Here is a 21,036-nt window from a genome sequence, read left to right as displayed (position 1 = left end):
AGGTATCAACCACACAATACAAAATTGCAAGGGTGAGTTTATTATAAAAGAATCAATACCAATTTCAAATAACCACAATTAGCAAGGAACATAGGCAAACATGATGAGCATACACAACAATCATTATTCAACACTCATATCCAACAAATATTCATCATCCATCCATGGACCCAATCAAGACTGCACAGAATGATGCATGCACCTGACTCAACACTCAGATGCAATGTGGTACGTACCAACAACAACCAAACCTCAGGAAATAGCCTAAGCGTGTCCACATGACACTCTCACTTAGGGAACTGTGCTGAGTTTGTCGAGACCACCCGGTTGTGCATGTAACAGCCCCCTTCCCATAGGTGATCAGCCTGGAAGCCCAAAGGTGTTCCCTACCAGGTGACAGCCCCCTAGTACAAAGTACACTTGGCCACAGTTACTCTATTTCCTGTGTCGTATGAGCTATGATCACAGCCAAAAGTAAGTGCCAAAGACCATGGACCAATTAAAGTGCCTAAGCATCCCTTCAGGAATGCTTAGATTCTCTAACCACGCTAGTTAGCCACGTCTGGGCCATCCGACAAGATCAGTGCACTCTACCCCCCATGACACACACTTCATATGACGTATGATCGTGGCCAAAAGCTAGTGCCAAAGACCCTGGAAGGTCAGTGCACAGTGCCCCCCACGATCATACACAACATCCAACGTATGAACATGGCCAAAAGCTAGTGCCAAAGACCCTGAAAGGTCAGTGCACAGTGCCCCCCACGAACATACACAGCATGCACATGCCAATGCATTTCCAACATCAATCAACAAATCGTATTTTCCATGTCATTTCACAAACATAAATATCATCTCATCTCAATGGCGTTATCAACAACAACAAACAACATCATTTCATATTCACATATTCATCAATAAATAAAAATTAATGTTGACATGGTCTTTATTAACAACGTCATCTCAAATCAATATCATCATAATTATCATTATCATCACATATCAATTAAAATCCTCAATAGCAACATCAAAAACAATTCAAACAAACACAAAAATATCATTTCCACACGCACGCTCTTCAAACAACACATTTCAAACAACCAAAACCATATCATTTATCACAATACACACACACACACACACACACACACACACACACACACACATATATATATCGCATCCCATTAGTTAAAACGTAATTTTCTTTGAAGAAAAATCAGCATGCAACAGGGACAAGCAGATATCCTCATAGCTAGGTTCCCTGACCCTAACTATGGTGTTAAAACTGTAAATTTTATGATAAACTCCCCTTACCTATCATGAGCTACCCTGCGGATTCCTCGTCGCGTCACTTGAAGATTCCTTTTTCTCCTTGCTCGTCGATTCCACACAAGCCTCTACCATGCCAAAATGAAGGAGACTTAGTATCGATTTCAGAAAACAAAGCTAGTAACAGTGCTTTGGGTCAAACACCCACATCACTACATGAAAGAGCTGAGAGCATTTCGGGATTTACAAAGGAACGCCATTTGAAAATTCCGACCACGCCAATGTGGCCGGGGTTCAGTGTAGGTTACAAAAATAACATGCATTTCATGAAAGGATAACGTTTACAAAGTCTTTTTCTCTAAGGTTTTTCAAAGGAAGCATAAGACATGCAATGGCGGTTCCAAAGTCAGAAAAGATGCAAAGACAAGATGAAAGTAACAAGAAACAAGCATAGAACCATGGTTACCTTGAAAGAAAACGAAAGGTCAGATTAGGGTTTTCGTTCTCTACCGGAACCGCAAGCCAAGTTGGAAGATTCCGCTTCGGTTGAAGGGTTCCTCTCGGTGTGGGTTTTCAATGGAGAAAAATGATGGTTTGTGGTGGCTAATGGTGGCTGTGGGTGATGGAGAAAGTTCTTGGAACTTTAGAAATGGCTTTGGAAGAAAGAATGACGTTTTTCCTAAGCTACAAGAAAGCAAAGGCTGAAATGCTTAAATAAGAGATGCTCTCGGGAACGGAAGCTTCTAGCACACTCCAGATATCTTCTGAAATATCCCAACGATCAGATCATGTAAAATTGTCTTGTGAAGTTGCAAAACAAATTTTGAGAAGATCCAACGGTTAACGAAGGCTGGGAAGCGTTTTTACCGAGGCAGCTTCATGTAGTTTTCTCTAGAAGCTTCATTAAGAGGCTTCTAGTACACTCCAGATATCTTCTCAAAGATCGTAACGGTCAGATCATGGAAAATTGTCTTGTGAAGTTGCAGACCAATTTTAGAGAAGATCCAACGGTTAACGAAGGCTGGACAACATTTTTACCGAGGCAGCTTCATGTAGTTTTCTCTAGAAGCTTCATTAAGAGGCTTCCTCCCGAAGCTTCCTCGTGGCTTCTTTGAGAAGCTTTCTCAAGAGGCTTCCTTGAGAAGTTAGATCCTTATCTATCCACACCCCTCTATTAACTAAATTAACTTCCTTAAAAATAATTACGGATGAAAATAACGCAACAAATAATCAAACATCAAACATAATTACTAATAATATATAGATATATATATCAGGGTGTTACATTACTCACAACATAACAAAATATATATCAAAACATTTCAATTTAATCTTACGGACCTCCAAATGTTTCTCATGTTCACGATCCTCATTCTTCAATATTCTATATTATATTCTATAACCATTTTTTTTTTACATTTTAGATATCATTCAATATTTTCATATTAGTAATTTCTAAATTCTAATATATTTTATGCTCTATAAATATAAATATAAATAAATATTTCACATCAACAAAGTTCATGATCTAAAATTAGTTTTCAAACTAATCTCTAAAAAAATATGTTGGTTAAACAAAGTTGAAATTTATTTATTTTTCACATTAGTTGTAAAAAATGTATTTCACATTAACTTTAATTATTACAAATATAATTTTATACATTTACTATCTCCAATATTACATATCATAAAATGCAAAAAAATACATTAAATTACTTTAAGAAGATTTTATATTGATTAAGTTTATTTAATATTTTTAATTTTAATTCGATTTGCACTTTTAAATACATTGCTATAGGAAATTCCACTACATGTAGCAATATAGGAGAACATGAATTCAAAATTTAATAATATTTTAAATGATAGACTTAAAATGTAGAAGAAAAAGAAGAAGAAACAATCAATTTAACAATGTTCTTTTATATACATAAGATAAAATTGATTGCAATAAAATAAATGAGATAAGGGAAGAGAGAAATGCAAATTCGATTTATACTAATTCGGCCACTTCCCGTGCCTACGTCCAGTCCTCAAGCAACCCACTTGAGATTTTCACTAACTTTGTAAAAATCCTTTTTACAACTTCTGAACACCCGAGAAATCCCTTTCCCTTGTGCTCAGGAAACTTCACAATTCAAGAGACAACCACTCTCTTGATTACAACTGACTTTCTGAGATGAACAGAAAGATTTCTCTCATTTAGAGTGGATGATACAAATTGAAGTTCCTGGATGAACTCTCAATAGATTTGCAAGTATTTGCCCAAGAGTTATTGAGAGAGCATTTGGCAATAAAGTTCTCTTTGAATATCTCTCTCTTGCTTTTTGAAGTCAGACACACATATATAGGCCCTTCGTGCATTTTCAAAATGGTTAGAAGAGATGTGTCTTTTCAAAAAGCTTTTTTCTAAAATTCTTCACTGGTAATCGATTACACAGTTATATTTTGAAGGGTCATGACTTTTGAAATTAAATTTCAAGAGTTTCGTTGCTGGTAATCGATTACACATCAATGGTAATTGATTACACATTCAAATTTCAAATTTTAAACCCTTTTAAGAAGCTGATTTGCAAACTTGTCTTCTGGTAATCGATTACACTGTCTGGTAATCGATTACCAGAGCCTTGATATGTTGGAAACAATGTGTTTTGAGGCAAAAGCTGATCTTGAATGAATCTTGAAGCAATGCTTGTTTGTTGAAGCAACCTTATCTTAATCTTGAAGCAATGCTTAACCTTTGAATGTTTGTTGAAGTAATCTTGAAAGAAACCTTGTTTGATTATTCTTTGACATCATCAAAATCATATATTCATACATTCACACTCACAACAACGTCTAAGAAGAAGGCTCAAAGATAGTTGCAATCACTTCTATCAAGGTTAAGAAATTCAGAGCTTTGATTACTTTCACATGTTTAAAATCCTCAACAAAATTTATATTCTACACTTCTTATATGTTACTACTCTATTTCTTTTTTTCCTTATGTATATAGATAGTTCATCCAAAAACATATGGATAACTAGATAAATGGATGGTTAAATTGTACTTAATATTTACATTAAGTGATTCTCATGTCATTTCACAATGGAAATTGAAATTATTTTTCTAAATTTAATTTTTATATTAAGTTATATATGTGTGTGTGCGTGTGTGTAATCTCTAAATAACATTAAAATAAAAATTGATCCATAATTTCCTATCGCTTTATTTTTTATATTAGCATGTTTTTTTAATTTGATATTTATTTATTTATTTGAGATATTTCTTTACTATCTTAATTATTTTTTTCAATTCAACTTATTTAATAAATTCTATATCATAGTTTTTGCTTACAATAATTTTTTTATATTTTATTTACTATAATAATTTTAATGTACTAACAATTATATTTTAATATTTTTTTCAGATGAGTTTTCAATCAACTTAACTTCAAGTACAAGTATGGATAAATAAATAAATTGATGGTTATTTGTACTTAATATTTACATTAAACGATTGTCATATATATCATTTCACAATGGAAATTGAAATTATTTTTTAAAGTTTAATTTTTACACACACACACACACACACACACATAAAAATTCATCCATAATTTCCTATCCTTTTATTTTTGTATTAGCATGTTTATTTATTTGAGATATTTCTTTACTATCTTAAGTATTATTTTCAATTCAACTCATTTTATAAATAAATAAGTAAATTTAATTCAATTAAGTCTATATCATACTTTTTGCTTACAATAATTTTTTTATATTTTATTTACTATAATAATTTTAATTTACTAACGATTATATTTTAATAATTTTTTTCAGACGAGTTTTCAATCAACTCAACTTCAAGTACAAGGATCTATATTAACCTAGACAATCCTGATTTTGCAAAGTTCAAGATAGGGTAAAATGAACTTTCTTCTTTCTTTTCTTTTCTTTTATTATACATATTTTGTAACATTCAACAAACCAAATTGTTAGTTTATTCTAATTCTTTGATTTATGTAGTTAAAAAATTATAAATTTTATTCTAAATAACTACTTTGTAGAAACAAATGGAACAACATCAAATAAAAGAACTATCTTCTCCAAGTTCTATTAATCTTGACAAGAGAATGTAAAAAAATAGAAGATCTTTACAAGATTGTCTATGAAATGGGTATGAGAATCACATGTATGCTAACCTACCATGACCTCCATATACATAATATTCAATAATACTTTATTTTTTCTTAGTTTTAACATATATAAAATAATAGGATAATGTGTTCACAGTTCATGCAACAATCAATGAGATCAACGATACGTTTGGTTGGAATATGTTGCTAGTGCCAGGTTTTGAAGGCACTGGAGGGTTGCAAGTCTAACCTTCAATTATCGAAAGTTTTCTTCACACTCATCATTCCACTGGAAGTTCTTTTCCTTTTTATGAAGATTCATTATCGATTTGGCCTTCTCGACGTTTCTTGGCAAGAACCTAGACAAGGAGGCTATTCTAGTAACCAACCTTTGTGCTTCCTTCATGTTCCTAGGACTCCTTATCTCCAAAATGGCTTGACATTTGTCAAGGTTTGTGTGTATTCCTCTATGTGTTAGCATAAAGCCTAAGAATTTCCTCCTTCTACCCCGAACAAACATTTTTTGGGGTTTAGCCTCATGTTGTTTTTTCGAAGTTGTCCAAACATCTCCTTTAGATCCTTGATGTTTGCTGACAAGTCATCGAACTTGAGGAACATGTCATCCACATATACTTCCATCTTTCACCATAATTATGCGTCGAATACCTTATCCATTAGTCGTTGAAATGTGACTCTAACATTTTTCAACCCGAATGGCATAACTTTGTAACAATAGTTTGTCGATTCGGTGATAAAAGTGATTTTATTATCATCTGCCAAGTCCATCTTGATTTGGTTGTAGCCTAAATAGGCATCAAGGAAACTCAACATTCGATATCCTGGTATCCCATCTACTAAGCGATCGATCTTGGGGAGGGGGTATGCATCCTTTGGACAAGCACGATTCAAGTCAGTATAGTCTATGCACATCTTTCATTTACCATTTAGTTTTTTTTAGCATGACTACATTTGACAGTTATGTGGTGTAGTCTACCTTTCTAATAAATTGACCCACCATCAGCTTGGAAACCTCCTGTTGCACTGCCTGACACCTTTCTTCCCTTATCTTTCTCTTCCTCTGAGCAATGGGTTTGGCGTCTCAGCATATGGATAATTTATGGCAATGGAAGGCTAGATCTATGTCTGGCATGTTAGTCATGGACCATGCAAATAGGTCAGCATGCGCTGAAATAACTTGTTGAAAGTTGTTCTTATCTTCCATTGAGAGTTGGTTGCCAAATTTAGTAACCTGTTTTAATGTTGAGTTGAAAAGTAAATATTTCTTCAATTGGTTTAACCCCGTTGTTGTCATTGGTTCTCGGGTCTAGATCTAACTCATTGAATCCTTTGGCTTCCTCCCGAATCTCTATATAATGAATGACTCAATGCGGCTCATCTTTCATTAAGGGCCAAGCTTGAGAATTGCTATAGAATTCTCTAAATGTTCTCTGAAGGGAACTTCATGGCCAAGTAGGGGGGTGGACACTATGGCACCTAGAGTATTTAGAGACGGGCGACCGAGAAGTATTTTGTCGGAGATGTGGGCATGCACTATCACATATCAAATTTTCAAACCTTTCTATTGTATAGTCATACGCATCCCTTGGTTCCCACTCTTTCTTCGGTGAAGCCGAATAGTGGGCCATCATGGGGAAGGAGCTCTAACTCCAATATACCCAACTGCTTAAAAGTGTTTTAGGATAGGATGTCAGTTGAACTCCCTTGGTCAATAAGTGTCTTTCTCACTATACAATTGGTGATTTCTATGCTTATCACAACCGAGTCTATTGCTTTGAAGTCAGCCAAAGTAAAGGTGGTGTGGGAAAATCATGTTTACTAACCAAACCTACCATGGGTGGCTTTTTCAGTCTGAGGTCATTGTCCTTCTGTTAGTTGATGAATACGACTAACTTTTGTGTATAAAACCTGTGTATATTGTATCAAACTTTCCCAATTTATGGTTGTTTTGTAATACTATAAGTACTTTTTGTTAAATATAGGTAATAGATAATTTATACTTTTGTTTTGTGCGTTTAATAATCAATTTCTCTCAATTTCAGGTTAAATAGGAAACTTTTGGCAAAGTGCTGTTTTTCACTCTTTCGCTAAGCCAAGTTGTTGGTTTAGAGAGAATTTGCTAAGCATAACCTTCAGTGGCTAAGCGCGAGGAAGAATCCAGAAGAAGATGAGCTGTCAAGTTCGCTAAGCGCACCGCTCCAGGTCATCAAGCGCACCGCTTCAGCTCATTTGCTAAGCGAAACAAGAGCGCTAAGCCAAAATCCACTTATGCACGCTAAGCGATCCAGATCTGCGTTAAGTGAACGAGCACGAACAAGGCCACCTATTTAAGCCTGAAATCATATTTTCAAAGGGAGTTTGGACTTTTCTTGAGAAGCTCTGCATGCATGAAGGTTCTAGAGAGAGAAAGGTCCAAGTTCCAAAGATTTTTGAGAGATTTTGCTATGTGATGATCTGCAGAGACGCGAGTTCGAAGTGGAAGCCGTTTCTGAGAGCTTGAGATGAGTTTGTGAGTGATTGTGAGATCCAAGAGGTGAAGGAGACATCCTCACCACTTATGTTTTTGCAGTCTTTCATCTTGCTCTTCTCTTTGTTGTAAAGGAGGTTTATGAACTATGGAAAGCTAAATCCTCTATTGGATCTTCCCTGTAGGTACCTGATGTAAATATATTTCTATCTATGTAATAATGTTTTGTGTGTTCTCTGTGCTATCTGCTTTTCATTCCAGTGTGCTTTTACCTTGATCATGTAGATGCATGCTTTTTTAGGGTCATTCAACAGTGGGAACTGGTCTGATTCTAAAGTCCTTGATAGTACGGGACTAAGTTGTTGTGCTATCACGAGGAATCGGGGTACAAGAACTTAGTTGTGTATGTGTGTCTTAATGCGGTCTTGGTTGAGTTTAGTCTTACAAAAGGAATCCGCAGATGAGGCTTGATCAGGACTAGGCTAGGCTATCATGAGGAATTGGGGTCTAGTAGTCCAGGAGACAACATAGGAACACATGAGCATTGTTAAATAGAGAACATCCTTTTTAGCATCAAGAACCTATGAGGAAGACCAACGCATTCTCTACTTGTTTTTACACAATATTTCTCTTGCGTGATTTTCTTTCTTTTTTCCTAGATAGTTTAAATACCTGTTCATAACCACAGTCATGTTTTCATACCAGACGCCTATTTATCGAAATAGCTTGCCAGATAACACAAGTTCCCCGAGAGTTCGATACTCGGTTCTTACCGTTTTATACTACTTGTGCGATCCGGTACACTTGCCGGTTGTGAACACCTTCCTCCGACGAATCCTCCTACAATGGTGTTGATGACACATCTTGGTTGATTAAGGGATCGTTCCTTCCTTTCCCTCGACCGGCTTCAACTTCTTTCACTCTTAGTCTGAGACTGGTGACTGCAATCTCTATCTTTTCCTTTGTCTTGGTCTTGCCTATAACTATTGTGAAGCCGATAAGATTGAGGCTTGTGGATAAAATCCTTCAAGCGTCCCAGCTTGATGAAATCCTCCATTTTGTCCGTCAGAATGATACACTCCTCGGTTGAATGTACTAGATTATAGTGATACTGGAAACATTGGCAAAAATCGGCCTTTGGGGGAGTGTTGGCTCTTTTTGGCATGGCTAGGATTTAAGTAGCCAAGGCTTGATCCAAGATATTTGATATGCTTGTGCTAAAGAGGGCGTAATGAGGTTGGCTTTTTTTGGCATGGCTAGGATTTTAGTAGCCGGGGCTTAATCCAAGATATTTGATTTGCTTGCACTGAGAGGGGTGTATTGAGGTTCTTGGGGGTAACTTATCCCTCCATCCCTCTATTCGACAGCCGGCAAGTGCACCAGATCGCGCAAGAAGTATAAAACGGTTAGAACCGAGTATCAAACTCTCGGGGAACTTGTTTTACTTGGTAAAGCTGTGGTTCAGTAAATAAGTGTCTTGTTATAAAAGGTTTGTGTGTAGTATGGACACGTGTGTAAACTAACTAAACAAAGGTAAATAAAAGGTGAGTAGTGGTGGGTGCAAAGGTAGATGGTCAACGTGTTGGTCTCCCTACTGGGCGAATGGTGCTACTAATGATGTTCTCTACCTAACAATATTCCTGTGTTCTATGTTGTCTCCTGGACTGCTAAACCTCGATGTCTCGTGCATGTTTAGCCTAATCCTAGCCAAGCGTCATCCTCAGATCCCTCTTGTTGAAATAAACTTGACTAGAACTACATTAAGACATACATACCAACAACTAGGTTACCGTACCCCAATCCCTCGTGAAAATATGATAAACTAGCCCCGTCCTATCAAGTTCTAAGGATCAAACCATTTCCCAATGTTGAATGACCCTAACTAAGCATGCATCTACGTGATCAAGGTAAAAGCATACTAAAAATGAAGTATTCATAGCACAGAGAACACATGCAACATCATTAGATAGATAAAAAAGTATTTACATTAAGTACCCTGTAGGAAGAACCAATTGAGGATTTAGCTCTCCATTACTGAAAAGCTTCTCTTACAAAGATGAAAAAGAGAAAATGAAAGATTAGGAAGTACAAGTGGTGAGGATGTCTCCTTCACCTCTAGAAACCTCACAATCACTCAAATTCTCATCCAATACTCCGCATGATAACTTCCTCTTTAATCTCTGTTGTCCCTCAGGATCTTCACACTAGAAGTTCTCTCCGCCACTCAGCCACTCAGAGGAATACTTCCAAGAACAGAGAACACGCAAAAAATTAAGAACTCCCTTCTATTTCTGATTTTAGGATTTAAATAGTGTTGCTGATTTTTGGTCGTTCGCTCAGCCACATTCTAGTTCACTTAGCCAAATTAAGTGGCATTTGGCTTAGCGCGCCTCTTCTTTGCTCAGCGTGGAGGTGCAAGCGGTGCGCTTAGCGAGTTGATTCTTGCTGAGCCCATCATGATAACTCATATGCTTCCAGGATCTTCTACGCGCTTAGCCATGAACTGCTGCGCTTAGCGGATGGCTTGCTAAGCCAGAGAATTGGCTTAGCGAGCGGCTCAAAATCAGCACTTCCACAAACTTGCTTATTTTACCTGAAATTGAAATGGAAAGGTTATTAAATACACAAAAGTGGGATACTAAGTACTTATTACCTATATTTTACAAAAAGTACTCACAATACTACAAAAAGAACTGTAAATGGAAGGAGTCGAATACAATTTACACAACTTTTTTACACAAAAGTTAGTAGTATTAATCGACTAACAAACTCCCCCAAATTTACAGTTTTGCTTGTCCTCAAGCAAATAACAAACAACTCACTGGTCCCCAAGTGACAAAACATGCAGTGATTATGTACAAAGGCGTGTCACTCCCAAAATATTAGTTGCATGATAAAAAAAATGAAACAAAAATGCCTTTATCAATTGCTTTTCACAAGGCATGCAATTTTTCAAAGAAAAGAACATGTTGGCAAGCAACACAACTAAATAAAGCTAGGTAGAAGACAGATTTCATGGAAAGATGCTTAACTGAAATCTCACGGCTCCGTTTCACTCAAGCACAAGTGTTTAAGCTTCTTATCAATAACAACTAGCAAGAGGTCCAATCTTTGAACTTCATCTCATGTCATAAAGTCAGAAATGCACAAATTGAATTAGAAGGACTTTTATTGGCTTGTAATGAGGCTGGGCTACAAAAAATATTGGTTTTTCTAGGATTCAAAGGCTTAAATTCTAAGAGAGCACAAATCATGGACTTATCCAATAAGTCTTTTTAATATACTTAGCTTTCTCATTAGCCTTTCACTTCACTTGTTCTAACAACTCACACACTTATTTGAACTCTTTTTTTTTTATTTGTTGTGTGTGTTGTTGTTTCTTACCTTTAAACATTAACCATCTAACAGACTCCCCCCAAATTTGGGGTGAAATTGTCCTACACCAATGTGCCCTCTTAAAACCTAAGCAAGGTAAATAGGAATTACACTTCAAGGCTCACGATTCAATACAATGACAGTTTAACTCAAAGATGGGTGCAAATGATATAATCATTGATAACAAGTAAGCTTTTGGTCAAGTGGCTTGTACATACAACAATGACCTTCATCATTTCCAACTCATACATTTCATTCTAAATTTCAGAGATTGATACAAAAATTAATACTCTATGCTAGTTGTTCTCTCAACAATTAAGTTCACACTCTCACCGGTTTATTTGCAAGTGTGTATGTTAAATGAGAAAAGAACAAGTAGGCTCACAGTTAGAAATGTTAGTCAGTAGACAGGTTGATTACATGTCAAACTGATGCAAAAGAAAGAATATCTTTTATGTATCCATCAAATTTATCAACTTTTCATAAAATGATGGAAAAGCTTTTCTTTCATAATCAACCTATCTACTGACTAACATTTCTAATTGTGAGCCTACTTTCTTGTTCTTTTCTCATCTGACATACACACTTGCTTAACTCATGATAAAACACAATCTTCATTTCAATCATGCATTCATCCCACAATCAATTCACAACACCAATAATTCCACAAAAAGATCAAGTGTTTGCATTGCATACTCAGAGAATCAAGTGAAGTTGTTCAGTATGCTTCAAAACATGCATACTAATTATCCACAGAAAGACAAATATATAATTATAAATATAAACCACAATCACCAAAAACAATGTAATAAAACTATAATAATTATAATAATTCCTGTTATACCCTAATTTCGTTCGGGGACCATTATTTGTTGGCATACGACCTTCGCTTGACCACCTCAAAATGTTTAACACCCATCGTTGTGTAATCCGTAAAGTCTCGCAACATTCTGGAATTCAAAACAAGCATTATTGCGCAATCTGTAAAGTTCCGCAACATTCCGAAAGTCAAAAAGAGTATTGTTGCGCAATCCATAAAGTTCTATAAGGTTTCAGAACGAAATCGTTATAAAAAACATAAAAGGGGGTGTATTTAGTAAAAATGAGGGGTGCAAATAGAAATTTTCAAATCTGGGCCCTTCTAGAGGATTTTGGGCATTTCCTTGCTTAAGGTGGAAGCAACCTAGCTCGCCTGGGCGAGCTGGGCGACAACCACCTCCCCCGTTTTGTTAAAAAAATAGCTTCTGGGGCTTCCATAATGCTTCCGTAAAAATCCCGAAAACCTTGGGTAAACATATTTCACTTAATATGGGTGCAAGGTAAGAGGAAAAAAAATAGGAAAATCAAGTCCTATATGCTTCCGTAAGGCTTCCATAATTTTTCCATAAATTATGAAAAAGGGGGGCGAATTTATCAAGATGGGGGTGCAAATAGAAATTTTCAAATTTTTGAATCCGAGCCCTTCTTGAACATTTTGCAAGCTGGGTTACTTAAGGAGGAAGCAAACCAGCTCGCTAGGGCGAGCTAGGCGGCAACCTCCTCCCCCTTTTCCTATAAATAGGCGAAGAGGGGTTGTTCCAAAGGGTCCCTGACCCCCTTGGCTATGCATTTCAACTGTTTGTGGTGAAAAAATGTGTTTCCCTGAAAACAAATCCAAGCCGAGGTGCTTTCGTAATGCTTCCGAGACATTTTCGTGAGCAATTTTGTGAAGATTTTCCGCTGTTCTTCACCGTTCTTCGTGCATTCTTCGTTCTTCAACCGGTAAGTTTTCGAATCCAAGACTTTCAATTCATTTCTTGTTTTGTTGGCTTTCATCTTTATTTCGTTCACTTTCAGTTTTCTTTTCTTCCAATTTTAATGAGCTTTAACCGATCGTTTAAGCCGTTATCTCGCCTAATAAATGATAAAATGAATTTCAACCGATCATTTGCATTGTAATCTCGTTTAATCACTATTAAAGCAAAATCTAACCGATTGTTCACACTGTAACCACGGTTAAACCAAAAAAAGGAAAAATAATAATAAAATAATCAAAATATCTTTGAATAAAATAATCAAAATAAATCAATCGGACGTTTTTCTTTGGAAGTTTCCTTGAATGAATTGACTAATAACCAAAGTGAAACTAAGGCTAAAATCAATTCACAAATCAATCTTTGTCCGCAAAAATCACTAAAAACCATTTTAAGGTCCAATGCTAAATAAAATGGATAAATTTGACATCTTTGTCCCTCATCCTCTCGTAATTACATTTTTTCTTCCACTGGAGTGTGGGTGCAAGCCATTGGTTTGTTTGCTCAAGCGACCTGCGCTCCTAAGTTTGGACTTTCCAAGACCGTTCAATCAGAAATTACTCTTGCTACACATTTGGTGAGGATGCCGTAAACAACGAGTAAAGCAGGAAAGTTCAAAAAAGAAAAAGAAAAAAAAGCATTTGATTGATTGTGTTTTCAAGTAAAAATATAGACATTCATGTGACCTCATTTTATCATTCCTGAAAGTTTGTCTTTTTTAGAGAGAAGTGAGTTATCAAGAATAGGAGTCATTTGACTTAATCTGTCAATTGAAAAATCCTTCAACTATTTCTCGTCCTTGAAAGTCCTTTTTGAGAATCAACTTCTTCTTTCATTCTTCCTTGCTATAAGGTTGTGAAAACAGGACAACGATTGATACCTCAAAGCCTTACACTAGGGCAATAAGAGGCACCATGCGTAAACCTCAAGCGAACCTAGGGGCAGATCAGAAATTCTCACCCAATAGATTCTCTGCTACAAGGTCATGACGAAAGATGATGATTTATACCTCAAAGCCCTAAACTAGGGCAATGAGGGGCACCGTGCATGATGCTCAAGAGAACCTAGGGGCGGATCAAAAGTTCTCATCCGTCGATGTTTTTAAACAAAAAAGGGGGGAGTGAAAAACCCTGGGATTTCAGTGGATTGATTAAACGGCTCCATCATCATCACTCCAAAATTATCAAGTGAGTAAATCAAACAGGACATACACTCTGAGGGAGTTCCCAGAGAGATTTGCGAAAGATAGGATAAGGTTGCATGAATTATCACCTTTTTCAAAAGGACAGTCAATCTGTGTTTTTTCAAAAATCAAATCAAAATCACAAAATAGGGAAAGAATGTCATGAACATTGTACAACTTTCTATGACATTGCATTGTTGCATACGAAGTCTGCATTTACCACATTTCAAGACAAAGGATGCATGCATCTGCATCCCTAAAAATCATGTTAACTGCATAGATTTCTTGCCTCTAATGTCCAATATTTTTAATTTGGGATGACCGACCCTCTCAATGAGTCAATCTCTTGCTTTCTCATAAGGGTGGACCATTGGGTACTAGTACCTACGCCTTGAAAGGGCTGCATGCTCTCGCCTTCAGAGGGCTACACGCCCTCGCCTTCAGAGGACTACTGGTCCTCGCCTTCAGAGGGCTACACGTCCTCCCCTTTAGAGGACTACACGTCCTTTCCTTCAGAGGGCTACACGCCCTCGCCTTCAGAGGATTACACGTCTTCGCCTTCAAAGGGCTACACGTCCTCCTCTTTAGAGGACTACACGTCCTCTCCTTCAGAGGGCTACACGCCCTCGCCTTCAGAGGACTACACGTCCTCGCCTTCTGAGGGTTGCACGTTCTCACCTTGGGTACTAGTACCCTCACCTTCAGAGGGCTACACGTCCTCACCTTCAGAGGGCTGCAAGCCCTCGCCTTTAGAGGGCTACACGCCCTCACCTTTAGAGGGCTACACGCCCTCGCCTTTTGGGTACTAGTACCCTCGCCTTCAGAAGACTACACGTCCTCGCCTTCAGAGGGCTGGACGTTCTCACCTTGGGTACTAGTACCCTCACCTTAAGAGGGCTACACGCCCTCGCCTTCCGAGGACTACACGTCCTTGCCTTTAGAGGGCTGCATGCCCTCGCCTTTAAAGAACTACACGCCCTCGCCTTCAGAGGGCTACACATCCTCACCTTCAGAGGGCTACAAGCCCTCGTCTTTAGAGGACTACATTCCTCGCCTTCAGAGAACTACACGCCCTCGCCTTCAGAGGACTACACGTCCTCGCCTTCAAAGGGCTGCACGTCTTCACTTTCAGAGGGCTCCACATCTGCCCCTTTAGAGAACTCAAGGTCTTCTGCCCTTAATGCTTAACGGAGACTTGCGCTCTGGAGTGAGGGCCCAGTAGTTTGTGTCGCAACCTACCCTTCGGCGGGAGGGCGACGCGTGACTCGCGTGTGTGTGTTCCAAGAAAGGAATACGCGCAGAGTCGCCACCAACGTTTATTTGAGGAAAAAGTCGGAAAAACCGGAAAAGACGTGATCTACGAACTTAAAGCGAAAGGTTCGGGAGTTGTATTTACGCACGGGGAGGGTATTAGCACCCCACACGTCCGTCACAAGAGACAGCAGCCTTTAATCAAATGTGCAAGCATGACTTCAATTTTTATGTTCCCTTTTATGTTTTTATTTCTTTTTGTACTTTTTATATTTTTTATCTTTTTGCGGTCGACGAGGGTGTTTCCCTTGCTCCTACGTATTCCTTAATTGCGATAAGGAAATCAGACCTACATAGTTCTTTGTGAACAAAGTGTTTGGTTAAGTTGTTTTTATCCCTTTTTGCAAGACATGTTTTTATTGAATGAAAGGTCATTTAAGGCGTTGGACCATTAAACAAACTTTCGATTCTTTTGAAAGGAGAGAAGACATTAAGGCATTGGACCATTAATGATCTCTTTAATTTTGAAAGAGGTAATAAAGTTACATGTTGGTTTTAGGCCTTTAGAAATCTACATTTTAACTAATAAAAGCGGGAAAGACCATTTCAAGGCATTGGACCTTTAAAAATGGATTTTTTAGGCGATGATAAAAGTTTGGTTTATGAATTGATTTTAGTCTTAGTTTCACTTTGGTTATTAGTCGATTCGATTAAGAAAGACAAATCCCAAAGAAAAATGTCCGATTAATTTTTTGATTTATTTTACTAAGAGATATTTTTTATTATATTATTATTATTTTACCTCTTTTTGGTTTCCAACGTGGTTACGGCAAGACCGAATGGTCGGATTTCATTTTAAACGAAATTAACGGATATTACAATTCAAATGATCGGTGGAAATTTATTTTATTTTTGATTTAGGCGAGAAAATGACTTAAGTAAATGACTGAAGCATGTCAAAAGGGGGTACAGAAAGTAAATGAAATGAACATAAAAGAAATTGAAAACAAATGAGGACCACTAAGGGTACATAGAATGAATTGAAAAGTTCGGTTTCGAGAACTTACCGGTTGAAGACCGAAGAACGATGAAGAACGAATGAAGAACGTCGAAGAACGACTGAAAATCTTCACGAAAATCCCCACGGAAACGTTATGGAAGCGCCTCGGCTCGGATTTTTTTCACGAAACCAATTTTTTCACTAATTTCAAGTGATTCTCGAATTACCAGGAGGGCTGAACAATTTTCCTCTTTACTTCTCCCCCTATTTATAGGAACATGGGGGAGATGCTTGCCACCCAGCTCGCCCAAGCGAGCTAGGTTGCTTCCTCCAGAAGCAACCACCTTCTGGAGGAATTTTCTGGAAGGCCCAAGTGGGCCTGATTGCTATTTGCACCCCCATTTTTACTAAGTACACCCCTGCCTTTTTTTGGTGATTCTTTTTCCGTAACGTTACGAAACTTTACGAATTTCGTAACGATGCTTGTTTTCTTTCCGTAATGTTACGAAACCTTACATATTACGTAATCATCCCCTTTTTTCCTTCCGGAGTGTTACGAAACTTTACGGATTGTGCACTAACACTTCCTTTTAATTTCCGGCATGTCGCGGAACTTCATGGATTGTGCTACAATGCTTTCTTTTGACTTCTGGCACGTCACGGAACTTCATGAATTGCCTAACGATGGGTGCCAAGTACCTCGAAGTGGTCAAACGAGGGTTGCATCCCAACAACGGATGCTCCCCGGACGAAATTAAGGTATGACGGTTGCCCCTCTTTACTTATCTTTTATTGGAGATAAAAGGGAAGTAAATATAAGACACTAATTTCGTTCGAGCATTTACCCACTCAACTTGTTGTTCCTGAATGATAAAGGGCGCAGAATCTGTCTCTGCGCGTTTACCCACTCAACTTGTTGTTCCTGAATGATAAAGGGCGTAGAATCTATATCTACGCATTTACCCACTCAGCTTGTTGTTCCTGAATGATAAAGGGCGCAGAATCTATATCTACGCGTTTACCCACTCAGCTTGTTGTTCCTGAATGATAAAGGGCGCAGAATCTATATCTACGCGTTTACCCACTCAGCTTGTTGTTCCTGAATGATAAAGGGCGCAGAATTTGTATCTACATGTTTACCCACTCAACTTGCTATCATGCTTCGAGTCTTAGAGATAACAAAAGAAAGTTTTTACGGAAAACCACTCGGGTATCTTCGCATGTCACGTGACTCCAGTGTCAGTATGACAGAAATTGTCTGCGCGGAAGACGATGTAAATCTTCGCGTGTCAACGGGCTTGTTGGCCGCGATTGACAAAGGGTACAGAAGACGACGTTAGTCTCTGCGTGCTATCATGCTTCGAGTCTTAGAGATAGCAAAAGAAAGTTTAAACGGATAACCACTCGGGTATTTCCGCATGTCAAGTGACTCCAGTGTCAGTATGACAGAAATTGTCTGCGCGGAAGATGACGTAAATCTCCGCGTGTCAACGGGCTTGTTGGCCGCGATTGACAAAGGGTGCAGAAGACGACGTTAGTCTCTGCGTGCTATCATGCTTTGAGTCTTAGAGATAGCAAAAGAAAGTTTAAACGGATAACCACTCGGGTATCTTTGCATGTCAAGTGACTCCAGTGTCAGTATGACAGAAATTGTGGGGGCAGCCGACAAAAGCGAGGCTCTTGCTCCTACGTATCCTCAATGAGGAACTCAGACCTACATAATTCTAGAGCAACATGCTTTAGTAAAGAGAGAAAACTTCCAACTAATCAGAGCAACATATGCTTTTTGGATGAAAAACAATGTGTCTACCGGGGAAGGGGAGTATGCTGATGAAATCTTCTCATAACCACAAATGAGATTTTGGATGTTAGCATTTCGTTTCTAAATGACCATTTAGAGGAAACACTAGGTTCAACAAAAATAGAAGAAAATCACTCAAAGTGTATCAATCTCACACAGGTAAGTGTTTCATCCTAATTTCGAACCATAGATATGCCATCACTTGATTTTGCAAATTATTTCCTATCAAATCAAAGACTACATGCGTGATCATGGATCAGTAGGACTTTTCCTTGGGAGTGGTGTTTTTTGTGGGGTTTTGGCTTTGAATATTTTTGGCCTTTTCCTTTTCTGTTTTTTTTATTAGCGCGAGGCGAACAAGTCACCGACGCACCGGATTTTGGTTGGCAATCAAAAAGAGAGGACCACTTTAGGTCATGGTTTCCTTTCTTTCCATGTTTTCTTGGTGACAAATCTGCATTGTACAGATATCGTCTTGTCTGAAGACCTTTCTACATATTTCTTCTGTTTTCTTCCGATCCTTGATCGGGAATTTTCTTCCCTTTTTTGTGTTTCTGCTTTCTCCCATTCTTTGATTGGGAATTTTCTCTTTTTGCTTTCTCCCACTCTTTTGATTGGGAATTTTCTCCTTTTCTCCTTTTTTATTCTTTTCTTTTTCTCCTCCTTTTTTTGTTTTCTTTTGAGGGCAAGGTTTATGGTGACTTGGGACTTTGGCTCAAGGCCTGTAGAATAGATGGACATGATATATGTCAGGGTGTTGGTCTGGTTTAGGGATAAAAGGGGATGTCCCACATTATTTCCATGACACAAATGCAACAATGATGATTTGGAAATTTTATACAAAACTAGTCATGCATGCACCTATGGGGACACTCAAGTGTCAAAAGACTTTTTGGTCATGTGATGAGGGCTCATAATTCATTTTTCTATTTTGGTCAACCAGTGTTTCCAAAATATGTTCTTTTATCAATTTGTGCATTCATCCGAGTCTATCTTGGGTGTTCGGAAAAACTTTCACAGCATTTACCCTTCAAACGTGTACACACACATTTTTTTTTTCAAAAACTAGCTATGATCAGTGAATTCTTTCAAAGAAAAGTTGGAAATTATTTCTTTTCACGAGCATGTTGGTTTTTCAGCTAGACAACTTATTTTTCTTTTTTCTCTTTTTTTTCCTTTTTATCATTTGTTTATTTCTTTTTCTTGTTTGTTTTTGTTGTTTTTTTTTATGAGGTATTTTGCTACCTAAACATGTGTATATTTTTGTGAGGTATTTTTGCTATATACATGCATATCCAAGGTACCTTGCTACCTAAACATACATATATATTTTGTGTAGTATTTTTACTACATACATGCATATCCAAGGTATCTTTCTACCTAAACATACATATATATTTCGTGAAGCATTTTTGCTACATACATGCATATCCAAGGTATCTTTCTACCTAAACATACATACATATATATATATATATATATATATATATATATATATATATATATATATATATATATATATATATTGTGAGGTATGACTAAGGTACCTTGCTACCTAAACATACATGCATATCCAAGGTATCTTTCTACCTAAACATACATATATATTTTGTGAAGTATTTTTGCTACATACATGCATATCCAAGGTATCTTTCTACCTAAACATACATATATATTTCGTGAAGCATTTTTGCTACATACATGCATATCCAAGGTATCTTTCTACCTAAACATACATATATATATATATATATATATATATATATATATATATTGTGAGGTATGACTACCTCCCGAGCTTGTGCTTGTTTTATTTAAATTCCTAAGATCCTGAGCAACTAGTTGTGTCCTACTATGACTTGAGAAACAAAGGTGATCAAATAACAAGCAGAGATTTAAAAGGTACAAGGTTGCCTCCTAGTAGCGCTTCTTTAACGTCTTGAGTTGGACGCCTAATGACTTGTCGGTCACGGACCTAGCACTTTGCTTACCTTTGGCCTTGGACTTGGTTGCCTATTTGCCGGTCATGTGTCATAGGCAATACTCTAACCTTTTTGTGGATGAGCTGAGGGGCTCTGGAGGTGGCGGCGGTGCATTTGTTGCCTGGTTCTGGCCATCCCCAGGCTATTGTGGTGTCTCACCCTCTGCCTGTCTGGGGGCGCAATACTTCTTGATGAAAGCTCGGTTAGTAGGAGGCCTGATGACCTTGTTGGAGGTGACGGGCACTCCGTAGAAGTGACAGAGGCCTGTAATCAGAGCTGGAAACCCCAGGACCCTGTTGGACTTCTTTGGGTCCACTGGGTGTCCCGTGGGCGCGATCCCTGCAAGCAATAGATGACATCAGAAATTAGTTTGAACCATATGTATACTTACCTATGTCGCGATGGCATGACCTTGTCGAGGGGTACGGGCACCCTGTAGGACTGATAGAGGCCTGTAACCAAAGTTGGAAACCCCAGGGCCCTGTTGGACTTCTTCGGGTCCATTGGGTGTCTTGTGGGCGCACCCCCTGCAAATAGCAGATGGCATTAGAAATCAGTTGGAAATAATGCATACCTACCTATGTCGGGACGGCACAGACCAAATGATACTTCCGCAGGGGGAGATCGGCATTACGATTGCTGGGCAGAATGTTGCTAAGTAGCAATGTCATTTATATCTGTTTAAGAGTGGTCATGTTGGTGCGCATGATCCACACTCGTCTCTTTCCAGTGGCACGGGTGAAAGCTTGCCCCGGTATGCACAATAGCTGCGCGATAGCCTTCCTC

The sequence above is a fragment of the Glycine max genome, chromosome 19 (assembly GCF_000004515.6).
Source record: "Glycine max cultivar Williams 82 chromosome 19, Glycine_max_v4.0, whole genome shotgun sequence".
Taxonomy (NCBI): Eukaryota; Viridiplantae; Streptophyta; class Magnoliopsida; order Fabales; family Fabaceae; genus Glycine; species Glycine max.
The sequence above is the reverse complement of the archived record's forward strand: the minus strand, read 5'-3'. Positions refer to the sequence as shown.